The sequence below is a fragment of the Eptatretus burgeri genome, chromosome 11 (assembly GCF_056783735.1).
Source record: "Eptatretus burgeri isolate ZD-2024b chromosome 11, Ebu_testis_v1, whole genome shotgun sequence".
Lineage (NCBI taxonomy): Eukaryota > Metazoa > Chordata > Myxini > Myxiniformes > Myxinidae > Eptatretus > Eptatretus burgeri.
In genome coordinates this window covers 52641989-52660272 of record NC_140971.1, presented here as the reverse complement: position 1 = coordinate 52660272, position 18284 = coordinate 52641989, and the positions used below count along the sequence as shown (strand labels likewise).

Below are 18284 nucleotides of genomic sequence, written 5' to 3'. Positions count from 1 at the left end.
CTGGTGAGACAAGGTGCCGATCCTTCCCGACCCGATGCGTCGCTTCCCCGAAGAACCACCGACCAAGATGAGGCCAAGAAGTCGCACCAAACCGGGAACCAAAAAGAGACCGCCAAGAGCTCCATGCACCAAGAAGAGCCAGCCGAGCCAAGATGAGGCCACGAAGCAGGACAAAAGCCACCCGAAGATCCAACTACTCCAGCCGAGCTGAACCAGCACCAGAACAACAACCATCAAGCCAAGCAGAGGGTCCCCCTCTTATCCCTCTCAGCCCCGCCTCACTTCTGGCGTGACTCAATTGCCCTCGTGCGCCGACCCCCCTCCCCCCCACACACACACACAACCACGGGTGGGGGCTGTTTACGTTGCTTTCTGCCAACCCGCCCCAACCGTCATTCCTGTTTACGCCGTTGAATCACGGGACGGGAGGGTTCTTCTTCTTCTTAGTTGTGGAGGAGGGTCGTTCTGATTGAACCCGAACTATTAAAATGAATCACAGTGCATTTACGTAGATTTACCCATTAAACAATGGAAGGCGAGCTATCTATAGAACACATTCTTATCGAAATAACTGAGCTGAAGGACCTGAATGTTGAGTGTGATCGATTTCCAAATTTGTAACAATATATTGATAGAAAAAGACAAAGAAACATAGAATAGCAAGTTTATGTTGAACTAAGACATGAATGGTCACCAACAGAAAGTGAATTTCCACCATTGTCACAATGAACTGATTTGAATTACAATTGGGATTAAAGTTCCACAATACAGACTTCATTGAGAAGAAGCCCTCAACCTACTGTGATGAGGTAGCACAGCTGATAGTGGGGAGAATGGCACTCCTTGGACGAGCAGGCACCTTGGATTTCTGGAAAAATGGACGTACATAACGATCCAACAGTGGTGGTCGAAAGGAGTGATGCCATGCAACAGGGCGTGACCTCAACAACGAAGGCCCAACAAGAAGGAAAATGGTGCAGATCCAACCTTGGAGGGAGAGCAAGTTTATCAAGCTAACTCAAACCAGGTGGCACAAGCAGAGAAAGAGTAGAGATGACAGAGGCAAGGGATGTGGAGGATAGTCAGGAGGAAAACAGGGAAGGGCAGGAGAGCGGACATGAGGATGATAACGAGGACCAGTGCAGACGAGAAGAAGAGTTGGCCAGAAAATAAATAATACAGATGAGTTTGACACCATTCAGGGAAATATCCCTCTTAAAAAGAAATTGACACTGTGTGTTTTGTTGCTGCACTGCACATTCAAGTGAAAGGAACAGACAAACAATACCCCCAGAAAAAAGGGCCAGGTCCCACAAAATGAAATCAAACACTGCCATGGTAACATATACTGGAAAGGCAAAGAGAACAATTGAGAAAAGACACTGACAAATTGAACAATTCAGTGAGGGAAACGAAGCCTAAACATAAGAGAATCCACATAATGAAATATGAATATAAAATCAAAGAGAGCTATCGAGTCAAGTTGTGCTGAAAACAAACTCAAAACAGAAATGAGAGAAAGTAAAATGTCAATAAAAAAATACAATGAGATAAAAGAAAGAAAAATAAAACAAAACCAACTGTTTGAAAGTAACCCAAAAAGATTATCTTGAGAACTTGAGAAAAAAAGCAGCAAAATGTTTCAAATCCTACAGAAAAATACAAGTTATAGAGAATATTCTGGAACGCAATTGATGAGGACTGAAAATAATGCAAGAAGGAGGTGGAATAGATCGAAAACTTGAAAACAAGAAAAGCATCGTCTGGAGGAGATGCCTCGAGTGATAGCTGATGAAGATAAAAACTCGGTGGAGCGCAGAACTCCGCCAAGCTGAACAGTTCACGTTTTGTATCCCACTAATAGGTCGGATCTGGATCCAGATCTGAACCAAAATCGAATCGTCTTGTTCTTGTCACCTAACTAACTCATCCACCAAGTTTCGTCCGAATCTGTTCAAAACTTTTTTAGATATCGTACTATATATTGTTTTTAGCCCCATCTCTCAATGGTGAAGCATCACTTCAAAAATGATTGCATCCTGATTCGGATCTTCACAAAAATCTAACCGATTCGTCCTTGTCTCAAACCCAACCTGTACACCAAGTTTCATCCGAATCTATCAATAACTTTTTGAGATATCGTGTTATATATCGTTTTGACCCCCATATCTCTCAATGGTAAAGAATCACTTACAGTATTTTAAAAATTTGAGTGTCCAGATCCGCATCTTCACTAAAATCGAATCAATTAGTCCTTGTCACACACCTAACCTGTCCACCAATTTTTTTTTCGAATCCATCCATAACTTTTTGACATATCCTGCTCACAAACAGACAGACAAACAAATGGGTGAAAACATAATCTCCGTCCACCTTCGGTGGTGGAGGTAATCACAACTTACAAAAATGTCAAATGTTAAAAGCTCTGGTCCAGATGGGGATTTTGTAACAATATTGATCGCAAACCTGCAGACTTCGAAATAGTAGTCTGCCTAGGCAGGCAACTTCAATCGATCAGGAATGATCCACCGATGATCTGATTGCCTGGATCATCAGCTGGGCCCTGTTCTTCCTCTGCTAAATCAGCTGGGCTCCTGCTAAACCAAGCAGATGTTCTTCACAAGCAGTAGATCGCTCAATTATTTACTGGCTCATCCAAAGGAGGAAAAGCAATGAGTGAATAGTTCACAGAAGGTTATAACTTCCTCATCCCATAACCTAAGGAAACACAACTGCCTCAGAAAATAGACTTGTATATAACATGCAAGCTCTTTGCTGGAATCATCATGTATCACCCGGAACAAAAATGACTGGAAGCCGAACAAAAAGCACTGCAGGCAAAACTGCAACGGAACAATTGACCAACTCTTATTGAGCAAGACCATCTTCAAAAAAATGCAGAAAACGAGGCACAAAACTGTCCATGTTTTCAAGAAGGCAAAAGAAGAACTCCTTCAATCGTGTCCCACACTCATGGATCATACAATGCACTGAACTGTACAAAATCGACCTCAAAGTAATTGGCTTAATGAAACATGCAATGGAATGCCGGAACAAAACCTTGACACGACATCATGCAGAATGAATAATTCAATTCCCAGATTACAAAATGCATTGTGGTAATTTCTGGGGAGGTAGTCACTCCCCTCCCACACTCCCCCCCCTTCACTTTTTTGTGGTTGGTGTTCTGCTAAAGTAATTTGGACTACTTAAAGGCCCAGTCACACCTTGACGTTTTAGCCAGCTTATGCCGATTTTTGGAAAATTTGTCTAAAACGCTGGTACACGTCGAATACGTTATGGTTAAGTTTTGATAACATTGAGAGCACGCTGAAAAACACTGCCATACGTCATTGTACGCTGGCTTTAAACGTTGTACTTTTCGGTTGTCCTCAAATTTTCCATGCTTGAAATGTTAAGACTTATCCCAGCGTATGACTCGCACGTTCCACATAACGCTGGCCATAAGTTTTAGGCACGTCACACGATCGTTAACACACGTCGACACACGTTACTTGTAAGTAACTCATAAGTCGAAACACGTCGAGGTAATGTTTAGCGTACCCGAAACTTATTTCTAACCTATGAGTAACGTGTTGTAGGCACGTTACGCGATCGTTGACACACAGACACACGTTACTTGTAAGGTACTCATAAGTCGAAGCACGTCAAGGTAATGGTTAGCGTCAGTCTTCCACACTCCCTGGTTTTTTTTTTTTCTTCCTCCTTCCTTCCTTCGGTATCATGGTGATGTTGACACTTCGATTTCTAGTGCGGTTATAACATACTATAATTAATAGACTGCCGCTCAACGATTTAGATCATAACCGCACTGTACACTGAACACCGTCATACCGAAGAAAAAAAAAAACCGGGAGTCTGGAACACTGACGCTAACCATTACCTCGACGTGTTTCGACTTATGAGTACCTTACAAGTAACGTGTGTCGACGTGTGCCAACGATCGCATATCGTGCGTACAACTTATTCCCATCGCATGCGGAACGTGTGTCATACAGAAAGTACGTCGTAAAATGTTTAACACGTTTAAAAGTACAAGACGTACTCCACTTACTACAATGTATGATAGAGTACTTTAGCGTTCTATTCACGCATACCAAACTTACCCATACCGTATTCGAAGTGCGCCAGCGTTTTAGACGCATTTTTCAGAGGTCGGCATACGCTGGCAAGATCGCCAAGGTGTGACTGCCATGTTGACACTTCCATTTCTCCGGCGGTTATGATTTGAATCATCGAGCGGCAGCCTTTTAATAGGCTACGCCACGAGTTCGTCAGCGATACGTGCCGCAGGTCAGGTCAGGTATGGGAGCATGTGCCAGAACAGCGCGTCGCTGCGTCCACTTTCCGCCGGTACTCCAGGGCCTCCGTCTGGCCATCCCCCAGGCAGATGCCAGGCCCATCCCCATCTCCTTGAGATGATGGTCAACCTGCTGCAACCACGAGGCACGTGGTCGGCCCACTGGCCTCCTCCACTCATGAGACTCCCTCGCTGAGAGAATCTGGTGAGCAGGATCAGCGTCAGGAAAACGAGCCACATGTCCATACAGCCGCAACTGACGCTCACGGACTATGCAGGTAAAGGCCCGGTCACACCTTGACGTTTTAGCCAGCGATGGCAACGTATTAAATGTATCTAAAACGCTGGCTTACGTTGAACTTTTGATGTTTTTTTTTTTAAAGATTCGGACATATTCATAGCGACTTGGTCTTATGTATAAAGCATTGGTAACGGACACAGAACGTTTTCGTTGTGTTATAGATAACTTATACCAACGGATGCTGAACCTGTTGTCGGCCTACACAACCGATGCCCAACGATAGTCTAACTTAGGCATAGCGTGTTGCACGCATCGCCGACGATGTCGTGACGTAGCCTATTAAAAGGCTGATGCACAATGATTCGAATCATAACTGCCGTAGAAATGGAAGTGTCAACATCGCGGTCACACCTTGGCGATCTTGCCAGCGTATGCCGACCTAAGAAAAATGTGTCTAAAACGTTGGGGCACGTCAAATACGGTATGAGTAAGTTTGGTATACGTGAGTACAACGCTAAAGTACGCTATCATACGTCGTAGTAAGTAGAGTACGTCAAGAAATTTTAAACATGTTCAAAATTTTACGACGTACTCGGCGTATGACATACGTTCCGCATGCGATGGGGATAGGTTGTACACACGATATGTGGACGCTTACACACATCCACAAAGGCTACTTATAAGCTACTCATAAGTCGAAACATGTCGCGGTAATGTCTTTTTTACGCGAAAATTATTTCTAACTTATGTTTGACGTGCTTTGAACCAATTCTTTACGTAGTCCCAACACAGATCGACGTATGTCGACGTATTCCAATGACGTCTTCCGGTCGACAAAAAAAAATAAATGAACGTGTTTCTAGCTTACAACTGCCATATAAAGACATGTTCCCAGCGGTTTTGGGAATTGGTATATAAAAATGCTGCTCATAAAAGGGGAACCCAACAGTGTTTTCGAGTCCTTTTTTGAGTCGATGTCCATGTCAGCAGTAACAGTAACAGTTACAGTATCAGTATCAGTATTAGTATTAGTATTAGTAGTAGTTTGTTCATGTTGGCAGTAGTAGGTGAGTGTGAGGGGGAGGGTGTGGGTTATGATGGATCGTCCTTGCGTTTAACGATTTAACGATTTAAATGATAAACTCAACGATTTAAATGGCTGCATCTCCACTATTGAAAGTAGACGCTTGTGCTCAACAATTGGATTTTTTTACACTCAACGACTTTTAAACGGTACCACTCAGCTATTTTCATTGTTTACAATGAACGATTTAAATTGCTGTCACTCGCCTTTGTTTTTTGACGCTGGGGTTTGGAAATTTGAAGCGTTTCTTCTGAACGTGTTAAAACGCTCAAACTCGACTATTTTAAATAGACGCTGCCGATGGACAATTGGAATCATAGCCAAGAGTAGGGAAAGAATACTGGTTCTGGCTCACTTTTCCCCATGTAAATGAATGGGGGATTTTCAGCCATGAAATTTTTCTTTTTTTTCCCCTAAAAAATAAATCCCCTTTTTAGCCCAAGGTATATTTATTTGTCTCCCCTTTTAACCTGGAGCCTGGTGTTGGCTTAGTGGTTAGGGTGGCGGCTTGGGATCCCAGGGTCCTGAGTTCAAATCCCGTTGGCTGCTGAATTAACACCAGGGGGTTGACTCAGCCTGCCATCCTTCCGAGGTCGGCGAAATGAGTGCCAGTGTACTGGTCCCGGTGTATGCCCCGGTTAGAATAGGTGTACCGTATCCCTGTGTGTCGTAAGAGGCGACCAGGGTTGGTGTCAGGAAGGGCATCCGGCCATAAAACATTGCCTCAAGAAAAAGCCAAACCCCTGCACAGCAGGGAAAAATGACTGTAAAAACGGTCATTTTTTTATTTCCGCTTTTAACCTAGGGGCTCTCTATTCAAATAGCCCATACAACAAGATAAAGATTTGTTAAAGGTAATTCGAAAGAAATATCTGAAACGCCTAAGCCCCGGGACACTCTTTATCAAATAACCAATGCATATTGTTTAGCTCACTCATTGAACCTATAAACATTTGTTCATTCTCAAATTCCTTCAATAGTTTAATTTTCTTTGCACAATAATCCCCATCTAAAATATTGAAAAACAAAACATTTGAATCTTTATATTTTTTAAGATACCCCTTTTGTGCCATTACGAAATGATAAACTTTTCTTAATGATCTCATCTGGCCACCGCCCGAGTTGCAAATCATTTTTGTACATAAACCATGCCAGAAAAAAAGTTTTGTTTCAAATGTTTTCAGTTCATGCCGTGAAAATGAGGAAGTTTTTTTGACACGGCCGTGCTGTGTGAATGAGGAAGTGGTTTTGGACTGTCATGCTGTGAAAAAATAGGAACTATTCTGTGAGACAAGGTCTCGTGTTTATATTTTATCTCAGAACACGAACTGAAAACATTTGAATCAAAACTTTTATGGCGTGGTTTATGTCCAAAAACGATTTGCAACTCGGGCGGTGGCCAGATGAGATCATTAAGAGAAGCTTGTCATTTCCTGTGCCCACACCCAATGATTAAGCAATTTCCTCATCGTTGCTTTATAAGCGGTTCGCCAGACAAAGTTTCTGCCAGACGGGATTTTCATTTTTACAACTGAGGCATGGACGATATTTCTTCCGATGAAGCCAACAGCCCACTACAGAGTTGGTAAGTTTGTGTATGCTTTTCTCTTTGAACGATGAAGCAAATGATTATTAATTAAATCATGATAATTCTGATATATATATATATATTTTTTCCCTGACAGGGCATTGGAAGAAATTGAGTTCACATATCACGACGTGGTTCATGAAATTAATACTCTTATTGAAGAGATCAATGATTTTAGAAGAGAATTGAAAGACGTTTTCAATGAGTGGCATGAAGTCTTATCACGTCCTCTCATCTCGAAGGAATTAAACCAATGGTGAGACACGTGTGTGTGCCTCTCTCTCTGTCTGTCTTTCTACCTACCTCTCTCTGCTCTTATTGAAGAGGCCAATGATTTATAATGACTGGTCTCTGATCTCGAATGAATTAAACCAATGGTGAGGCACGTGTGTGTGTGTCTATGTGTGTGTGTATGTGTGTGTGTGTGCGTGTGTGTGTGTGTGTGTGTGTTGCTTTCCCTGTCTGTCTCTTCATCTATACCCTTGACTTATTTTTTTTTTTTTTCAGCACTATCGCACAACATCAGCTGTTGAAGCAATCTTGTACAACACATGATTTTCTGGAGGTAAATATTTCTGAATTATTATTAATATCACTCGTACAACACATGATTTTCTGGAGGTAAATATTTCTGAATTATTATTAATATCACTCTCTCTTTAGAATGTCGCCTTATGTTGGTTGCATCATTAGTTTGGACGTGGTTTTGTCAGTACACTGGAATTCATTTTATTGACCTTGAAAGGATGACAGGCTCCTGGTGTGTTAATTCAGTGGTCAACGAGGCTTATTCATATTACCATGTAATTATCTTTATAGAACCTAATTATTATCCACTTTTTGTTTCAAAACAGAATATGGTGTCTGAGTTTCGAAATCACAAGGCATCTGAAGAAGATTGCTGGGAAAGATTGTACATTCTCGCAAATGAATATTTAATATTTTCAATATTAATAAATTATATTTGTTTTGTTTACAATTACTTGATTCTGAATTACAAGAAAAGAATAAAAGAGATGTATAGGGGGGGGGGGAGGGGGCCCGGTAGGTGCGCTCCCCCAATGACCCATCACCCCCTCATCCCATCCCCCCCCTCCCCATGTGTGTGTGTGGGGAAGGGTGGGGGTGGGATGAGGGAGGTGGTGGGTCAAAGGTGGGGGCGCACAGGGGGATGAGGGGGGTGGGGCTTGTGTGGGCGGGGCTTGTGTGGGCGGGGCTTCGGTGGGGGCTTGTGTGGGTGGGGTGTGTGTGGGAGGGGCTTGTGTGGGCGGGGTGTGTGTGTGGGTGGGGCTTGTGTGGGTGGGGCTTGTGTGGGCGGGGGTTTATGTGGGTGGAGCTTGTGTGGGAGGGGTTTATGTGTGTAGAGTTTTTGTGTGGAGCTTGTGTAGGCAGGGCTTATGTGGGAGGCGTTTATGTGGGCAGGGTTTATATGGGCAGGGGATTATGTGGGTGGAGCTTGTGTGGGAGGGGTGAATGTGGATGAGGCTTCTGTGGATGAGGTTTGTGTGGATAAATGGATGGGTGGAGAGATGGGGAGATGGGTGGATGAGTGGAGCTTGTGTGGATGGGTGGATAATTTTTTAATTAAATAAACATGTTGTGTGTGTGGGGAACTAATTAACTAATCACTAATTATGTGAATATGATGAATATGGGTGGAGCTTGTGTGGGGTTTGTGTGTGTGGAGCTTGTGTGGAGTTTTTGTGTGGAGGTTGTGTGGAGTGTGTGTGGGGGTGGTGGGGGGTGTGTGTGGGCGGGGCTTCGGGGGGGGGGGCGTGTGTGGGCGGAGTCAAAAGGGGGCGGAGTCAAAAATTTCAATTTATTGGAGCTTGTGGGGGGGTGTGTGGTGCGGTTTGTGTGGGGTTTGTGTGGGCGGGGTTTGTGTGGGCGGGGCTTGTGTGGGCGGGGGCTTGTGTGGGTGGAGCCAAAAAGGGGCGGAGTCAAAAAATTTCAATTTATCTTTGTCTTTTGTAATTCCTGTGAATAAAATGAACCTAAAATCTCTTCCCCTTCCAAATCATATATCTTATAAGTCCAAGGAACCGTATCTATTACATCAACAATTTTAAAAAGCTCGTTGGTCCATCATTTCGTATAACCTTTTTCAAAATGAGATTTCCACCTATATATTCTTACGATATCACCAACTTTGAACTTAGGTTTTCTGACATTAATCTCTTTTTCATATTTTAATTTTGTAAATGTTTCTGATGGCTTCATATTTGTTGACGTGTGAATCGTGTCATTGTACTTATCCACAATATCTTGAATAAAAGATGACCATTGTTGTGAACCGAGTTGTGTGAATTTTTTATATAGTCTCTCTTTTAAGGTACGATTAAAACGTTCAACAACAACTGCCTTCCCTTCATTAAAGGTACTGTATAATGTAATACTGTTATTTTTTAGAAAATTCATAAATGTCTTGTTATAAAACTCCCTACCCTCATCAGTCCACAATTTTTTAGGTTTTCTCTTACTTTTATTAAATATCTGTTGGAAGGCTAACATAAGAGTATTACCTGTTTTGTTTTTTAATGGTACAACCCACGCATATCTACTCCTCAAATCAATAACGGTTAAAGCATACTTGTACCCCTTATCATTATTGAGTTCAATCAAATCAGCAGACCAGATATAATCTACTTCCTTGGAATAAACTTTCCTTCTCTGAAACTTTGTGAATATTGGTTTATGTAATTCATCAGCTAATTGCTCTTCAGTCTTAATGGCATCATTAGAGCCTATAAGTTTTTGAATTTCCAAGTCCAAGTTTCAATTTAGCACTGATCATCTTCTTCACAATGAACCGATCAACTTTTTCTCTCAAGGTTGGATTTTGTATCAGAGACAAATTATACAACATTTCTCTATCGGCTTCATGCTTTTCTTCCAACGTTGTGGTATTCCCATAATCAATATCGTGTCTCATGCACACTTCATCAACTCTATTGATAGGCCGACTCCAGGATTTAGGATTGTCTGCCTCATCTAATCTTTTATCCAAGTTTGTGCCTGGGCCACAGAAAGAATACCCTGGAAGATGTAATTCCCTGGTATTCCAGTAGTTGTAAATTTACTTCCTGATAAAAACTTTTGGATATCTCCTCCTAGTTTGTGTTGGGAGATAAATTGATTTTTTTGAACCACACACCGAACATATACCTTTTTGTATAACCCTGTTATTTTTACTTTTAATATATGAAATATTTTTAGTATTAGTTTTCTTTTTACATTTGAGACAATAACTCATTTATTTATGAGAAAAATTCCTGCAGAGTGCAAAAACCTTTTTAGTTTCCAACATGCACATTTGAATCTTGATTTTTAAAACATAAAGAATCCTTAGAAATGCCTTCACTCTCTCCCCCATTTATTTAAGAAAAAAAAAAAAATGAAAAACTTGAATTAAAATCCATATCTTGTCGATGTCAATAGTCTTGTCGAAAGTATTGCAAATAGACTTACCAATTCTTTGTTTTCCTCCTCGGTGGGTTGAGTTATTTTCTGTAATACCCTTAATCTTTTTTTAATCTCACTGGTTTCCATATTTTGATATTTATTTTGTCTCGCTCTTTCCTCCCTCTCCTCCTTCTCTCTCTTCTCTTTTTCCTCCTTCTCTTTCTTCTCCCTCTCCTCCCTCTCCTCCCTCTCCTTCTCTTTCTTCTCCCTCTCCTCCCTCTCTCTCTTCTCTCTCTCCTCCCTCTCTCTCTTCTCTCTTTCCTCCCTCTCCTCCTTCTCTCTCTTCTCTTTTTCCTCCTTCTCTTTCTTCTCCCTCTTCTCCTTTTCCTCCTCTTCCCTCTCTTCTTCAACTCCTTCCTCATCCCTTACTATCCTTGAATCGCTTACACCCCATAGAATATTATACATATATTCATCAGGATTTCTTGTTATTCCTGTATCCAAAATAATTTTTTGCAACAGGAAACCAATAAAATTTATTTTGAATTTCTAAAAGAGCCTTACCTTTTCTTAACTTTATAATTTTTTCATTATTTAACATTCTAATTAAATCTAAAGTTGTCGGTTTATCAACATCAGCATAATGCCAATCTTTTATTGAAAATACCTCATTCTTATGTTGTAGAACATATTTATTAAAATACCGAATACCCTTTTCTTGAAGGTATGCTTGGACACAGAAATGATAATTTTCTTGAAGCCTTCTTGCTGTCATTTATGTATTAGAAATATATGTTAGAATAATATTATGGCACGAAACACCTCCCCATCTTCCCATAGTTAAATCATTTTGTATTTCCTTACTTATTATATATAATCCTGTTTTTTCTGTTTTCATGAGATAAACAAGGGCAAAACCATTATTATATTTACCCTTATTAAATTCTTTTTATTTGTTGTTTACTAATCGTAGCCCCACAAAACTCATTCTCGATACCAAGTGGATAATATTCTTCCTTACGAGACTGATTTAATTGTTCCAGGTCTTCGAGGTTAATTTTAAATGACCAATTATACCCTAAATCATTCATATCATATCCCCATTGTTCTATTCTCATACAAACGATACGCCCTTCTTTATAAAAATTTATTTTAATTCGAACTGTGAATTCTGTATGACCTGGAGATAATATCAACACTTCTGTATCTTTGGAATACACGGCTGTTTTATTTAAGGATATATATTGTGATAAATCGCTTAATCTCACCAAGTCATTCGCGTCAGTCGGGCTTGGATAATTTTTTAATTTATAAGCATTTTTCATGTTAATATTTTTGGTTATATTATATTTATGTCGTTCAGCCTGTGCCTTTGTGTAATAATTTGATAAATCAATATCCAGTTCTTGAGATACACCAAAGATAGAACCATCTTTACCAACATAAGTCATTTATATTAGATTAAAAATAATATCATAAAATTTTTTATTTTTGTTGAGTTGAAATAACACATATAGGCATAATTGGCCACAACACTTGGAATTTAATTCTTGGACTTGAACTGTTTGATAAACACCATTCTGTAAGAATTTTATGACTTCAACAGGTGGTGGAAGACCAAAACTATCAAAATAATATTTGTCTTGACTATTAAAAATACAAACCCAATGAGAACCGTTCCCATTATTATCTTCTAAGTTCATAATAATATTCTTTGTATGTTTCGGCACATTTGTTAATTCATCTCTCATACAAATAACCACATTATGAATTTTTAATTTCTTACAATATTTGACAAGTTGTAAATTTGATGTTGTATTCTTTCCAAATTCTTTCAACCACTCATCAATGCTCATTTATTTATTAGAAAGATATAATCCATTACCTCTTTTCGTTAATTTTACACCTGCTTGTGCTATAGAAGAAAGCATATCTCCAACTAGCAATCTCGCTTTATCAGGCAGACCTTCAAGTTTTTCAGCAAAATCGACAATTACACCACTTCCACTAATTTGTTTCTCCAACTCTTTGTTATGTCTTTCCAATTCTTTTTGAGCCTGGAGTTGAGCCTTCCTTTCGTTGGCAGTTTTCACCGCTGTTGAAATACCACCCGTCAATGCTCCAACCGCACTTAAACCAGCAAATAAAGGAATTAGAAATGGGAGAAATCCTCCACTCGTCTCTCTTATTGAATATTTTTTCAACATTGGTTTTGTCATTTTAATTTTAAGTGAGCCAGTGTCATTCAAGATTTTAACCTGTTCTCTTGTGAGAAAAACATCAATTCTTATTGCTCCTTTTCTCTGAATTGTATTAACGTTAATCGTACAAGGCTTTTGATTTTGAACACAAGATGATAGTTTATGAAGATTGATTTGATTAACATATACCCCAGTTGGTACTTTGCCACTCATTTATTTAACAAAAAATTATGTGAGACTAATCATCACACCATTATCTGTATTAATCTGCAATTCTGTTTCTTCCAAAAGCAAACAATATGTATCAACTTCTTCACTCTCTCCTCTTTCAATGTATAGGGAAGTATCCACTCGATTAGACTTTATAGTTTCCTTTTGAGCGCTCAGGTCAAACGCATAGATTGTATACAAACTTTTAAATGCTGTCATATCCAAAATAGGTTCTTTATTTCCATTACTTTCACACACCTTTTGGTAAGACTTGTATGCTTCAGCAAAATCATTTTTTCCCAATTAATTTCCAATCTATCTCGTGGGTAAAATGTTCCATCTAGAGAAACGCGAAGTTGTTTCACCTTAGCATTATCACTCAATGCATTATTCTTATCAGTCGCAGTATCACCATCTGGCTTTTTAAAAATGATCCACAGATATCGTGGCTTTCCTTCCAGAACACCCAAATTCCACGTGTAAGTAGTTTGATTGAGTTTAACGTGTTGACATCTTCTTTTGAGGTATGATACACTGAGTGGTTTCTTTGAGTTAAGTCTTCGATTCAACATCTCTTCTGTTTTAAGATTAGGAGTATATTCACTGATATACCAACTCATTTCCTCAATTACAAATTTATTCTGATCACCAAAAGCACTACCAACACCAAAAAGCAATCGATTTTCATTATCATTCCTTTGTAGTTGAAATCTAATTTTAAGGCCATACAGAACTTTATCATGATCACAAAATCCAAATATACCTTTAAGAGGAACTGCCACAGTAAAACTATTTTCTGCTTTTGTATCATCATTATACATTCCTTTCCTTTGAGTATACCCAGGGTCTGTATTTGTTCCCGTTGACATATCAGGAATAAAACCTTCAACAGACCCCTTTCCCATTCTATCACTGAATGTATAGAGTGTAAATTTTATCATTTCAGATACAGCAGAGACATAATCAACCGCTTCAACTTCTTGTGTTCCAATATACAAACGCACACTATCAAACATTTTCCAGAAGAAATCATTTACAAGTGTAGCGTTTGTGTTATTCCCAGCCTTAGTGAATTTAAATTTACACAACAAGAAACTTTCGGAGAGATTCAAATAGGTTTGTTGATTATTTATTTCAAAACTTTTTGTACCATTCGTATTCCAGTCTGTTCCAGTTATTGCATTTACCTTGAAGTAATCTTCTTTTTTAGTGGAGTTTGAGATAATAATAGTATCATCCAAATCATAGATACTATCAATTGCTTCCATACTTGTATTTATTTAGGAAAAAAAGATGTCAAAACTTTTGAAACCCTGATCCAAGTATTTGAATTATTTTCTGTCGTTCTTGGGGGACAACTGAGTTTTGCCTTTCTTAATTTCTTTTATTGCTTGTAATTTATGAGATTCCTTCTGGGCATCTTTTATACTCTTTACAGCACCTGCAACATTTCCCACAGCAGAAGCAGTTGAACCAATTAGATCTTTATGTTTAAGAATAGTTGAACCAATACCCATGAGAGTATCAATTATCCCATCTCCTCTAAATTGATGCCCAACACCCCTTTGTCTCTTAGGTTTATAGTATCCTCTACCAAGATACATACCTTCACCCTTGTAGTATGGGGAAAGGAACATCCCATCCCCTGTAATTATTTTATATTTTCCCAACTCGTGTTTCCTCACAATAACCATCGTATTTATTTATTGGAAAACTTCACGTAGGTGAATTCTGATGGATATAACTTCTCCATTAAAAGAAATCACACGATTATCTTGGTCGGTTATCCTAAAATTTACTCTGTGTATGCTTTTTCCTGACACAGGTAGATAAACCAAATTTTTGGGTTCCATATTGAATTTATAACCAATTGGGGTTGAGTATGCGCTGAATGAAAATATTGTATTTGTTTTTTTCCCATCATTATAAGCACCATCAATCAAATCACAGTGAATTAACACCGAATTTATTCCTGAGGATATTTGAATGACATTATCACTGTAAAACGTCCCATTAGTTTCAATCTTTTTTGAGGAGAAACCCAATAACTCTCTAAATGAATTATCAATTGTGAAATCAACCTTGTAGTTATTTTTAACTTTAATCGTTGATTTTGAAGTATGTTTTTGAATGTTTAAAACAATATTTTTTGGTTCATCACCCTGTTCTTTCATAAGACGAGCAATTTCGGAAGATATTTGAGAAATCTCATATGCTCCGGGTGAGACTGTTATCGTTTTGTATCCACTTCCTGGATTATAACTAAACTTGTCATTTTTCTCGGTTATATTAAATAAGGTATTATAAGTTTCCATGGACAATAAAGATGCCTCATATTCTTTTGTTGTGTCAAGTTGTAGTGGGTATGGGAATGAAGATGTGTGGTCGCTTGTTGTGAAATTGAAACTAAGGATTGTGCTTCTCATCTTATTTAATATGAGATAAAATGTCTTTATATTGATATTTATTAATTATTTTCATGTTCATCAACTGGTCTAAAATGGCTGATGCTTCATTAAAACAATTGTTATTTCCAGCCTTCTTACTGCCTAACAACAATAACAGTCTATTAACTAATTGCGATGGGTCATTTGGAAGAAAACTAACACCTGAACCAAGGATACTTAAAGCCTGAATAATGTGTTTCTCCTTCTCATTCTTCCTACTTTTACCAGAAAGAATAACCTTATAATTTAGAGTGTTCAGCAGATCAATATATACTCTATCATCATTATTTTCCATATCCAATGGTTTATCAATATACTTTGATTCATCCCTCACAGTTGAACCTAATCTTCCATCTTTTGTGAGAAGAAACATTAATCTTGGAGTTAGTTTAACAGGGGTTGAGCAGAACCCAAGAACCTTAATTCATCATTAAATATCAATACCTTTTCTTGAACAAGATGAAATATTGCTGATTGTTCTGTTGGAATGAGTCCTGCTTTGGTTTTTGAATCCGCTGAATATTCATTGTTTTGAAGAGCATTCACAATATAATCAGGGGGTCGATTAATCTCTTCCAGTTGTTGAAATAAACCTTCATCATCATATTCTAATTCTCCTAAATGCTCTAATTCTTCCTCCGTCATTTGACTGAAATCTTTTAACATTTGAAGTTTTTTAGGAGTATATTCTACCGTGGGAAATGTGGAAACATCTTTCATTTTTCCTTGGGAAGTTTTTAAAAGTGGTTTAAAAAATTTATCTTGTTTTCTTTCAAATGCTTCTTCGCCCGTTAGTTTCTGTCTGCGTTTCTTCTTTATGTCTTCCTGCTGTTTTACAACTTTTGAAACGAACTCTTGATGTTCCCTAAATCTTCTTGCTCTTTCTTTCGCATCCATTTATTTATTGAAAAATATCATTTAATATCTCATCTTGTTTCACAACAATATATTTATATTTTTCAGTCGTGTGTTTCATGTAATCCCCAAATTCCTTTTTACTACATAATGTAGAACAATTGTCTCTCCAAAAATTGTTTATATCTATTGAATTTAACTTGAATAAAATAAAAGTATTAGCATTGTTTCTGATGGAACGACGAGGAAGCTGAAAGTACGATTGACTAAGATAAATACAATTACAAGAAGAATGTCTCCCTCTTGTGTAGTAGCTGTCCATTACCGTTTGGTTTCTCTCATTAACACAATCATCAAAGATAACGATGTTCTTTTTGGATTTATCCAAATCTTGGGGAGACGGTATATCATCCGTATTATCACTCAGAATACAAGTTATCGGTTTTGATTTCTTTTTACATCTCTGTGTATCACAAAATAGTTGTATTATATCTTCAATGTTAAAATAATTTAGGTTTTTTTGAAGTTTAAATAAACCGATTATATCTTCTTTTTGAAGACCAGCATTAAAACCTTGTGAGAGTAGTTGATACTCTGGTTGAAAACTCGACTTTGTGAAAATTATTAAATTATCATAATCTAAAAAGTTGGGAGTGAGGAGCATCTTTAAAAGTAAGCAGATTTTTCCACATCCACTTGAACCAACTATGAGGCATCTTAATGAATTTGGGAGATTTTTATGGTTGTCAAATTTTATCTTATTTTCCCAAATAGGTAAAAAATCATTCATTTATATATTTGGAAAACAGGTTATTTAATTTATTCTTGGCTTTTTTCGAAATTCTATATTTTATTCTAAGTTCAGGTTTAATTTCAAGATAATCCATTATTTTATTTATGCAATATCTTGTGTTGATATTTCCCTGAAAATCACATCCATGAATAAGATATAACAACAATCCTTTGAACATTTCTCTAATACGTTCAGTTTCTTCCCTTGTAAGGAAAGGTGTGTTCTCACCCTCGTTCTTTACATTCATTTCTCGAATCAATCTTGTAAAGTAATTCATTTTTGGTGTAAATCTAAAAGAATTATTTTCCTTTTTATATTTTTGATTATCATTAATTAGAAGATAATCACAGAATATACATTGTTTATAGGCTTTTGACTCTGTGTTTAATCCCCGTCTTTCACACGCAGGACAATTCTCAAATTTGTCATATGGAGAATCATGGAATTCAAGAGGCTCAAAATCGAGTAAACTATTCATATTTATAAAGTAAAACTTTACTTAAACTGAAATTCATCTTCGATATCATCTTCGATACTTTCAGAATCATCTATACTTTCATAACTATCATTTGAACACAAACTCTCGGTGTCATAACTATCGTTTGAATGCAAACTCTCGGTATCATAATCACTCTCATAATCTTCAAAATCTTCAGTTGAATATTGGCTCATTTAATTAGTAGAAAAAACATTACCATCGATATCGATATACATTTTTTCATTAACAGATTCAACTGCTACATTTTTTATATTAAAGGTAATTTTAAAATGATCCTTAACTACAATTGAACGAAATGTCATTTCACCTGATATATTAACATCCTTTATTTCATCAGGATTTATATCTTTAGGGTTGTTGAAAAAAATACAAATTTCTCCTTGCATATTACAGATGGTCTTATCTTTTCTTTCTAAAGCTTCATCCATAAGGTTTTTATTTTTTGATACCTTTTCTTGTTTCATTGCTTTTTCTAGTTTTGAATATATTGCCAGAAGGAGAGGAGAAACTTTTGTTAGAGATACCTTAATTGATGTTCTTCCAGGTATACTAAAAGCCCTTCCACTGAAGTAAATTGAAGAACTCATCATATCCACCATAATTGTTTTTATCCAATAGTTGTTATATTTATCTTTGTTCAATT

General features: G+C 37.7%; 1 protein-coding gene and 1 long non-coding RNA gene across 3 annotated transcripts in view; both read left to right on the top strand.

The window, feature by feature from the left end:
* The window catches only part of ZNF475 (zinc finger protein 475), a 49238-nt gene that overhangs the window by 10828 nt on the left and 20126 nt on the right, over positions 1–18284 (top strand). The gene's annotated exons all lie outside the window — the stretch shown is intronic.
* LOC147017078 (uncharacterized) lies at positions 5979–8258 on the top strand. The gene is made up of 3 exons (XR_015049328.1): positions 5979–7490; positions 7742–7799; positions 8089–8258. It is a non-coding gene; the product is annotated as an uncharacterized LOC147017078 (long non-coding RNA).